The 10,203-nt window shown below is 38.6% G+C and overlaps 1 non-coding gene across 1 annotated transcript; it reads left to right on the top strand.

The window, feature by feature from the left end:
- Positions 1-9,201: 9,201 nt before the first annotated feature.
- Positions 9,202-9,274, top strand: Trnar-ucu (transfer RNA arginine (anticodon UCU)). Its single transcript has one exon. It is a non-coding gene; the product is annotated as a tRNA-Arg (tRNA).
- Positions 9,275-10,203: the final 929 nt, after the last annotated feature.

Below are 10,203 nucleotides of genomic sequence, written 5' to 3'. Positions count from 1 at the left end.
AACCAGTAGCGTAGCGAGGGGGGGGCGGGGGGGGGGACATATGTCCCCGGGCGCCGACCTTAGGAGGGGCGCCAAATTGAAAGTTTGAGGGGGGGGGGGGGGGGGTGCAAATGAAAAGTTCGAGGGGGGGGGGGGTGCAAATCGAAAGTTTGAGGGCGGGGGGGTGCAAATGAAAAATTCGAGGGGGGGGGTGCAAATCGAAAATTTGCTCTCGAGGGGGCGCCAAATTGGAAGTATGTCCCCGGGCGCCAGGAAGGGTCGCTACGCCTCTGGGCGGAACTACAGTGCCGCCAGACCCCGCAATGCGGGGGGGGGGGCACGCCATTTAGGGGCCCACGGCCGACCATAATAATTTTTTTATAGTTAAAAAAAAATACTTGCATTTTTGACTTGATGGTTGTTTTGTAAAAAGATTACTGTAGCTGCAGTTGGATTATCTTTATTCTATAGACACCGCCCCACGCTCTTGTATATTCTTTTTCCCTTTGTTTATAAACCGCTGTGAAAGCCGAGTCCTCTTTCTCCTACAATCGAACGTATCAAAGATAAGCAAACGTTCAAACCACTTCCATGACTTATTTCCCTTTTTCAAATAGTCAAATAGGGGTGCTTGTAGGCTCCTTTTAATATATTTGTACTAAACAAATTAAAAAGCAATTACTTCCCGAATTGTTACTTTTTTACTACTTACTAAAGAATGAGATAATATAAAAAGGAAACGTATTTAAGATCAATAATAAAAATACAAAAAACATAAAAATAAACATAACACGAGACACCATTACTTATACAAAGCTTTCATGTTTTATATTCTGTTGACCGAATGAATGTTTTGAGTAAGAGGTCTTTTATCAGAGATAAAATAAAAGTTTAATTTTAAAACATTAGATCTATGTATAAGTGAACCATATTAAATAAATGAAAGCAGGCTCTCTTCTTCTTCTTCGTTCTTAATTATTAGTGTTGAAGGGGATCGAGATTTATCTGCCAGTGCGTTTGAGCTCGAGACTTTGTTCGAATTTATCAACTATGAGCTTTTTTGCCGACTCGACAATGCCTCCAACACAATTAAGCGTTACGTGTCAACTGGTTATACGCCATAAAAGCAGGCTACAAGTACGAAAGAAATACAACTATTGTAAATCTGTATCAGTCATCACAAGCCGATGATGAAAACTGTAATACTAAAGCGAACACACAACTGACGCTATAAATTACGTGTCTGAGGCGAAAAAAAAAATTAAAACAGAGTAACGCACTTACACACATGACATAATGTTGTAATTTGTTTTAATTGAAAACCCGAACAGGCCAGCAATGAGTATCCTATGTTGATATTTAGTGTTTGTATATATATGTATATATATATATATATATATATATATATATATATATATATATATATATATATATATATATATATATATATATATATATATATATATGGGGGGGGGGCTAAAAAAAATTTTGCGGGTTGGCCCTTTTTTTCTAGTTCCGCCACTGGCCTGACATGCAGTTTCTGCTCCAGCTCGCACAAAACAGTCAAGGAAGTGATAAGACACGAAAATATAGAACACGCTGAATTCAAACAATGCTACATCTGTGGTGATGATACAGTAATTTACGAGGACATAAGACGACACTACCTGGAAAAATACAACAACGAAACTGTTCACGGATGTTGCTATTGTAACACATCCTTCCCGGCACAAAGCATTTATAGTCACGTATTGGCTCACCATTCAAATCTCATGGCTCAGAAAGATATATAAAGCGGATCACAAACCATATAGCAAAGATGAACAATCCCATGGAAATGGAGCAGGCAATAAGCAATATGGAAAATATGAACACTGTTATTTAACTTCTTTTAAACGTTTTGTATTAGCCACATAATGGGAAAGTATAAATGATTAAATATAGAACTTGTATAAATATGTAACATATATGTTCATGTAAACCTGATCTTGCTGTCAACCCTGGATGTGAAAGCAGCAAGAGAGGAACGCTATTAAAAAATAAAATTGTCGCATTTTGGCAAGTGTCCATTCGGGAAATCGGTCTTCGGGCAAACGGTATTCGGGAGAGTGTCTTTCGGGAATTCGTCGTAAACTCCTTATTTCATCTGTTAGTAGATGAAATAAGCAACATGCCCTTTTTCCCTCATACTGACTGAAGTTAAAAGAACTTGTTGCTTATTTACTCACAGAAAGACACAATACACACTATCAGCTATGCAGGCATATAAAAAATATATCATGCTGTGGTTTTTTGTTTTACGAATAAGCTAGATTGCTATCGGCAGTTGTTGTTTTTTTTTACAGTTTATTCAGCGACATGATAGTCAATGGTAGTTGGAATCAATAAGAAAATAAGTAGAGTCATACCGGGGCGGGTGGTTGCATACCCATTCAAAGGAGGGGGGGGGGGAGATGTAGTGGGGGAGTAGATACAATCCAATAGAATGACACCAAACGAAAGATTTCACTTAACAGAATTAGAAAGAAAAAAATCTTCCTTGACCAGACAATTTTCAGCGATTTCTTAAAACTTTTATGACATCTTTTGGAATCCTGTGACAATATCCGGGATAGGATTGTCACAAAATGACTGTGTTTGCTTATTTTAAATGCCCTCATTCCAGGATAGGTATGTGTGGGGGGTGTTGCCACCCAGAGTTACAGAACAAGGCATCACCAGGTGTCGTGACTCCACTGATGAGGAACCAGCACACGAGCAAACAATCAGGGACCACAACTATCAAGGTGTCTCAATTTGTTAGATATCTGTAGGCTATAGAAAAGAGAACATTACGTTTATACCCTTTAGATCTAGCGATCAATTGGGAATATGAAGTAGAGTTCATATGTTTCTTGACCTTGTTATTTGCCAAGCCGCATTTACTTTCCTTAACATGAGTTGGGTACCCATCAGAGCTGGATGAACTCAGGAACGATCTACCGACTTCGACCCGCTTTCGAACTCAAGACAATCGTGATACAACTCTAGCGCTCTACCGCTTAGGCCACCCCTACACTCTTATCACCGCGTATGTTTAAATTGTTGATTTCAGTAAAATGTGAATATTATCGAAAAGAATTCTGCATGTCACCGAATCTAACATGAATTCACCTGAATATCACAAATCACCAAGTTTCAAAATATCATAAGTCACCGAATTTAAAATTACCTGAATATCATAAGTTAAGAAAGTTAAGTTTAGGTCACCTAAGTTCATAAGACAAAAAAAATTATAAGTCATCAAATTTAACCAAAAATTACCTGTCAACTAATACATAATGTGACAAAACTGGTCTATATTCTCTAATGGAACGAAACGCGATCCACAAAAATGTGTATATCTCATTTCAAAACCACCCCTTACCCCTCCCCCCCCCCCTACCTCCCCATTTCCCACGAGATGTTAGCAGATCTCTCGATTAAATTACGAGAATAAGCGCGATTTGTAATAAAATAAAAATTAAAAATCAAGTCTGAAAAAATGAGTTAAAATTTAATATCTTTAAATTGGCGGCTACCTTTAAAGCCTTTGATTTTTTTTTTAAAGAATGAAAAAGGATTGAGATGTAACCAGACACCCTGTATAACCGTCAAATAAAAATAAAAGCGACAATATAATGTACATTCCTCCCACAAACCTTTCCCTAATTAGGCTACGCCCTCCCAATTAACTATGGAACAACGATTAAATATCAAAATTTAATATATTCAAATTAATATCTCCATACATATTTTTTAAATTAAAATGTCGCGTACCTTACTGACGTTTCGGGAAAGTAAAATCAACATAACTAAGTCGTTTATTTCCTTGTCACATAAAGAAGTGAACTCTACTCCATCTACCCAATTGACAGGTCGTGTTTTAAAGTTAAACTTTACTTTTTTAAAACCTAAATTGATACGTTAATCGAAATTCTAGCTTTGTTACACAATTATATACACACCGACTACCTCTCCCGCCCAGTGAAAGCTGCCGTTTACAGGCAAAGAAAAGGTCAATCAGAAATTGTTACTTCCCCTTCGTTTTGAATTGTTTTATACTAAATTATCTGACCCTAATAGCCCTCACTAACCCGATTGTAAACATTCGGGGTGAACCACAGCTCACCTGACAGTTTGGGGATGGGGTTGGTGGCCAAGCTGCTTGGTGTTTTCTATGGTCTCCATGAAGAGAATTATATGTATAGATACACACAAACACTTTAAATAATTACATTGCATACACTACAACACCACATTTACATAATCATTTTCCCACACTAAATTTCCACACACTAAATTCTCGCACACTAAAATCTCCCACACTAAATTATCCCCCATTAAATATTCTCACACTAAATTATTCCCCACTTAATTTATCCCACAATAAATTCTCCAAAACTAAAAATCTCCCAAATCTAAACTCGATACAAAAATAGTCTCCACCAAAATCGCCCAAACATTCAATTCCCCAATACTAGATTCGATCACTCACTCCCCCCCCCACCCCCACCCCACGTGAAACTAAACATTGACACAGAATATTAGTGTTAGTCCTGAGAGTGGACCAAGCAGAGTTTCTTCCAGGCATCTCATCGGGGGGGGGGGGGGGGGGAAGAAAACACTGGTACCAAGTTGTAACACAGTTCACAGCGGTTTGCTATCGTCTTCTGTTTCTGTCAAAATATCTCGCGCTTAGAACTTTTTTGTCAGGGGAAATAACAAACAATAATTTTTTTAATGGGAGGTGATTATAAAATTAAACAATAAAAAGAAAAGTAAAAAGTATTAGTATATATTGAAACAAAAACAAGTAAACAAACGTTAAAATTAATTATAGAAAATTAAATTACAAGAAAAATATCTAAAATTTTTGGTGATTAATAATAAAATGTTAATTACAACTCCTAGTAATTGTCAGTTATTAATCCAATAAGTAGTAGACACTAGAATCAACCAACTATAATATTAATACCAAGAAGATTAATTATATTATGTTACTAACTCGTCTGCCAATTGGTATTCTTTTATCTGCGTATTTACTGGGGAAAAAAAAAAATCTGCGTACTAACTGAAGTCTCACATAATATGTTAGCGCAGGGTCGGCAACCTGCGGCTCCTTTGATGTCATGGTGCGGCTCTCCAGTTCCATGCACAGGGATTAATAATTGTACAGTTCAGGGGTCGGCAACCTTTTGAAAAGGAAGAGCCAAAATTTACAATTTACAAAATTTCCCAGTTTTAAAGAGCCAATAACATTTTTATTTAATATTTTATTATTTGATTAGGATTAGGTTAAAAAAAAATTGAGTTGTTATTAAAATAAATAATTTTAAATTATGAAATAATATTTATTCATATAAAAGCATACACTTGTTTCGCCAGAATAATGAAATTAGTAATCAAAAAATAAAACTACAGGACTATCCCAATCCACTTTAGAAGCAGTTGACTTTTTTTTTCGTTACTTCTTAACGGATATCACCAGCTCAGGGGGTGTCTCCCATTAGCCAGGCAGGCCTCAACACGACAAACTCCGACTAACTGGCTTGGAAATGGGTTTGATGAATGTGTATCGGTCGCTTCTGTCCTTTGGTTCTCACCAGGCTTATCATCCACCCCACAGAGCCCAGGGTAAACTCGTACCCCACCGTCCAGTACCTGGCTCAACAGTAGGAAGCTAATAGCTAAAAAAAAAATAAAAACTACGTCACTAACGTCAAATTAATGATTACTGACGGGTTGGGAAATTCATTCCGAACAAAATAACACTCCCCATTTAATTATATATTTGTAAAAGTCGGTACATGGGCAGTGGCATATTGCCACGGGGCTGTCCATACCACGGCTGTGGGGCTGGGCCTGGTGCCCATGCGGCTGTCAGCTGTCTGTGTACTCTACTCCACCTATTCTCATTGGTCTCTAATTAGTGGTTTTTTTTTAAATTCTGTTTAAAATATGTTTCTTTACAGTATAATTTTAGTTATGAGTTTGGAAAATGAAATAATATAACTATTAATATGTGTACAAGGAGCTGGAGAGCCGCATCTTGACAGCAAAAGAGCCGCATGCGGCTCGCGAGCCGCAGGTTGCCGACCCCTGCCCTAGCACACTGCGGTTCTAATGACATCCTTAAATGTTCATTTCATAAATATATAATTACTTAACCTCCAGCATGACATTAGCGCAAGCTCAAATTGGAAATTATTAAAAGTCAGTTAAATTTGCCATTCTTTTACATTGAACTTATGGAAGGATGAATTAGGGGGAGGGGGGGGGGGGGTAGGGGGATTAAACCATACAGTCAGTTGGGAAATGATCTCATCGATTATATTGATTTCACCTTACCGAATCCTACAAAATATCCAGAACATTAACGACATGTCCAGTTTGTTCGATTTGAAACTTTCAAAGTAACAGTGGTTGTTTCAGACTTTTTCCCCCCATTTTTTCTCTGGGAGGAGGTGGAGAAGGGGGAGGGGGGGAGTGGGTAGTGGTAAAAGTGTATAAAATTTATTTCGTTTGGTGGAGGGGGGGGATTTTCTGCAAAGTGGGTTTACCCTTTCACAAATGCTCAGTGTTTCTTTCATCCATTTCTTTTCTGGGGGTGGGGCATTTAAAGTTCCGGTTGGGGAAGGGTTGACAAGTATATATTCAGAATATTCTCCATTAAAAACAAAATTCTATTTCGTACGAAGGGGCTGGGGCTAAGTAGGGCTTTTTGGACTAATCCACCTACTTCACCGAGGAAACGCCTGAAAGAAACTCTGTCCTTACATCGCTGAAACTAACTCCACCCATGCCTCGCTGAGCCTTTCCACCTCCCTCATGCGATACTGAGGCTGGCGTTCAACGTGTATGTTGTGTGAGCAGTGATCTAAAAGTCTTATGCCACAACAGGACTGCGTGGCTGATTTTAAAACTACTCTGGTTGAAAAACTACTGCGTGGCTGATAAAAAAAAACGACTGCGTGGCTGATTTAAAAAAAAAACGACTGCGCGACCGCAATACCGCGCATCATAAAGACGCCATAGCAGTAGGGCCTTGCTCTCAGTACTCACATTCCTTGAAGCACGTCATCTTCTCCACGTCCCTCGTGTACAGCGTGCACGAGAAGTCCTCACCCACAAGCTCGTCCATGACGCTGACGTTGCTCACGGCGCAGCTGGAGAGGGAGAAGTTGTGGGAGCTGGAGCTGAAACAGCTGCTGACGCCGGAGCAGTCCAGGGTCTGGTTGAGGTCTGGTGGATATGGTGAAGTGGATAGGTGGATATAGGTGGATATAGATACGTGGATATGGACTGTCAATATGATGGAGTGGATAGGTCTAGGAATATATAGGCGGGTGGGTATGGATGAGTGGATGTGGAAGAATAGATAGCTTTGAGATGATATGGATATGGATGAATGGATAGGTCTGAGATCATGTGGATATGGATGTGTGGATATATAGAGTGGTTTATGATGAGTGGTTATGCATCATATTGATATGGATGAGTTGATACAGATGAGACTATTAGGATGAGTGGATGGGAATAAATGTACATGGATAGTGAATATGGAGGAGTTGGATATTGATGAGTGGATATGTACAATATGCTACGTATGGCTGGATATTGATGAATGTATTTGGATGTGTGGATCGGTATATGAGGATATGTATATGCTTTGATGTCGATGATACTAGAATGAGAAGAAAACTCGAATGTTTGTATTAAAGTTTCAAGTATAGTTGATGCTTAATTACGCAAAAAGAAATTAATAAGCGATGAAGCGGGATAAAAAATGAGGTACACTATCATTTTTTTTGGTGTGCGTATAGCTCTTGTCAATAATGAAATCGCACAAAATATCAGACTAACCTACCCTTAATCTATCTCAAATGACCTTTAACCTGAAGCTTACCTATCCCTTACCTCCATCATACGACCTTGACCGCGATGCTTACATATAATTAACCTTCCTTAGATTATCCTGACCCGGATACTTACCCACCCTACATCAGACGACCTTGACCCCAAAGCTTACCTATCCTCGACCTACAACAGTCAACCTCTGACCTCGTGCCCTGGAAAGCGTCACAGTCGACCTGTGTGACGAGCCTCTGGATGCTCCATGTCTTGTTGCTCCAGGGCGTGCTCGTGCAGTCCTCGTGCCATGTCTGGTTCCGGCCCACGCATGCGCTAAGCTGCGGACGGAAGGGAAAGATTCGATTACTAGAGCTGTACCCTCTAAGCTGTACCTTCTTACCGGACGGTCCATAGGACAAGTGAAGTAGAGTTCACCTGATTCTGGGACCTCTGTATATTATGAGGTACCAACCAGAGCTGGGAGGGCTGAGGTATTTTATACTGACGAACTTTGATTCCAACTCGAGACTTTCAGGTAGCTGTCTAGCGCTCTACCTCTAAGCCGTAAAGTCTAGTATTGTTCACTTTTCTAATCTGAAGGTCTATGGGGCTAGTGAAGTAGAGTTCATCTGTTCATTTGACCCCGGCATGTAAACGGATGGTGTAGTCAACAGTATGCCCAGCGCATTCTCAAATATCAACCTCTTTCTTTTGAATCACGGTTCAAGACAATAAATTGTCCCTTAGTCCACCCAACTCTGATGGGTACGTAACTATGATAGGGAAATAAAGGCGGCTTGACATAGAGCTGACCACACTATCTCTTCTGAAGCAGATGAACTCTACTTCATCTGCCCCCATGTGTCTTGGGCACAAACAAGAAAAGATTATGATGGTAATGATGATGATGGTAATGTTGATGATGGTAATGTTGATGATGATGTTGGTAATGAAAATAATGATGATGATGATAATAATGATGCTGATGATGATGGTGGTGGTGGTAATGATAATGATGATGATGATGATTATGATGATGATGATGATGATGATGACAATGACGATGATGAATAACCTCCTACTGATCGTACCTCCTGACAGAAACCAGTCTTCTGCGCATGCGTGTAGTTGGCCGCAGTCTTGAAGACCTTCGACTTTTTGGTCTCACAGCACTGTGCAGGTGTCTTCTTGTCGCAGCACACCTTCATGATGGCGCGGTCGTAGTCAAAGTCAGGATCCGTGCCGTCTGCAATCTTGTTGATGGCGTTCTTGTCGATTCTGTTAGATTACGGAACTTAGAACACAATAGTAGACGCCACAACGTTTATGTAAACACATTAACGTTAACTCGTCCCCGTAGCGCAGGGGATAGCGCGCTGGACTTCTAAACCAGAGGTCGCGGGTTTGAATCCCGCCGGGGATGATTCTTTTTTGTTGTTGTCTCAACACGTTTAAATGTTAATGAAATAATTATATGAGTATTATGTGCAGTAATTTATCCAATGAAGGGGTAGTAAATTAAATTTGATTCAACTAATATTTCCTTTACAGTAAAAGAAAATTTCTTCATGATAATGATTCAAAATTGTTACTGTTATTGTGTAGCCTGGGCAAGGGCGCATCTACAGTATATCTACAGTGTACCTTCGGTAGCAGCTACACTAAACTACAGGGATGGTTAATGCCGTCATACACTTTTTAAAAATTATCTATCATAACACAATTTTTCATTCCATACGAAGGATGAAGATGAAGATGACCCTTTTGACACCACAATGGTTGGACCGTGGATGTTTAAATGGGAGATGACCCACATGAATCGCCACACAGATAAACTTTTATCGCAAAAAATTATTCACGCGGATAGTTCTTAAAATGTTTATATTCCTAATGTGATATTTAACATTCATATATTATTATAACTTCCGTTGAGTTGATCAGTTTCTTTTTTGCTAGTTCAGAATAATTTCCTTAAGAAAGATATTTTATTTGCCGAGTCTTAAGATGTATCTAATACAAGCCTACAACGTTACCATAGTTTGTACATAAATGTACGCCTATTAAAAGAAAGAAAAAAAAGCATGTTTGTGTTTGTGTCTCTTATATATAGGCCTACATTTATGTACAAACTATGGTGTGTTTGTGTCTCTTATATATATATATATATATATATATATATATATATATATATATATATATATATATATATATATAAACCATTATATATATATATATATATATATATATATATATATATATATATATATATATATATATATATATATGTCACACGCTTCGCAACAATAAACTGCTACCTAAGTGACGCTGCGAAAAAGGCAGAACTGTTAAAAC

The sequence above is a fragment of the Physella acuta genome, unplaced genomic scaffold, assembly GCF_028476545.2.
Source record: "Physella acuta isolate Inbredline_101_S28 unplaced genomic scaffold, ASM2847654v3 ptg000050l, whole genome shotgun sequence".
In the NCBI taxonomy this organism is placed as follows: domain Eukaryota; kingdom Metazoa; phylum Mollusca; class Gastropoda; family Physidae; genus Physella; species Physella acuta.
The sequence above is the reverse complement of the archived record's forward strand: the minus strand, read 5'-3'. Positions and strand labels throughout refer to the sequence as shown.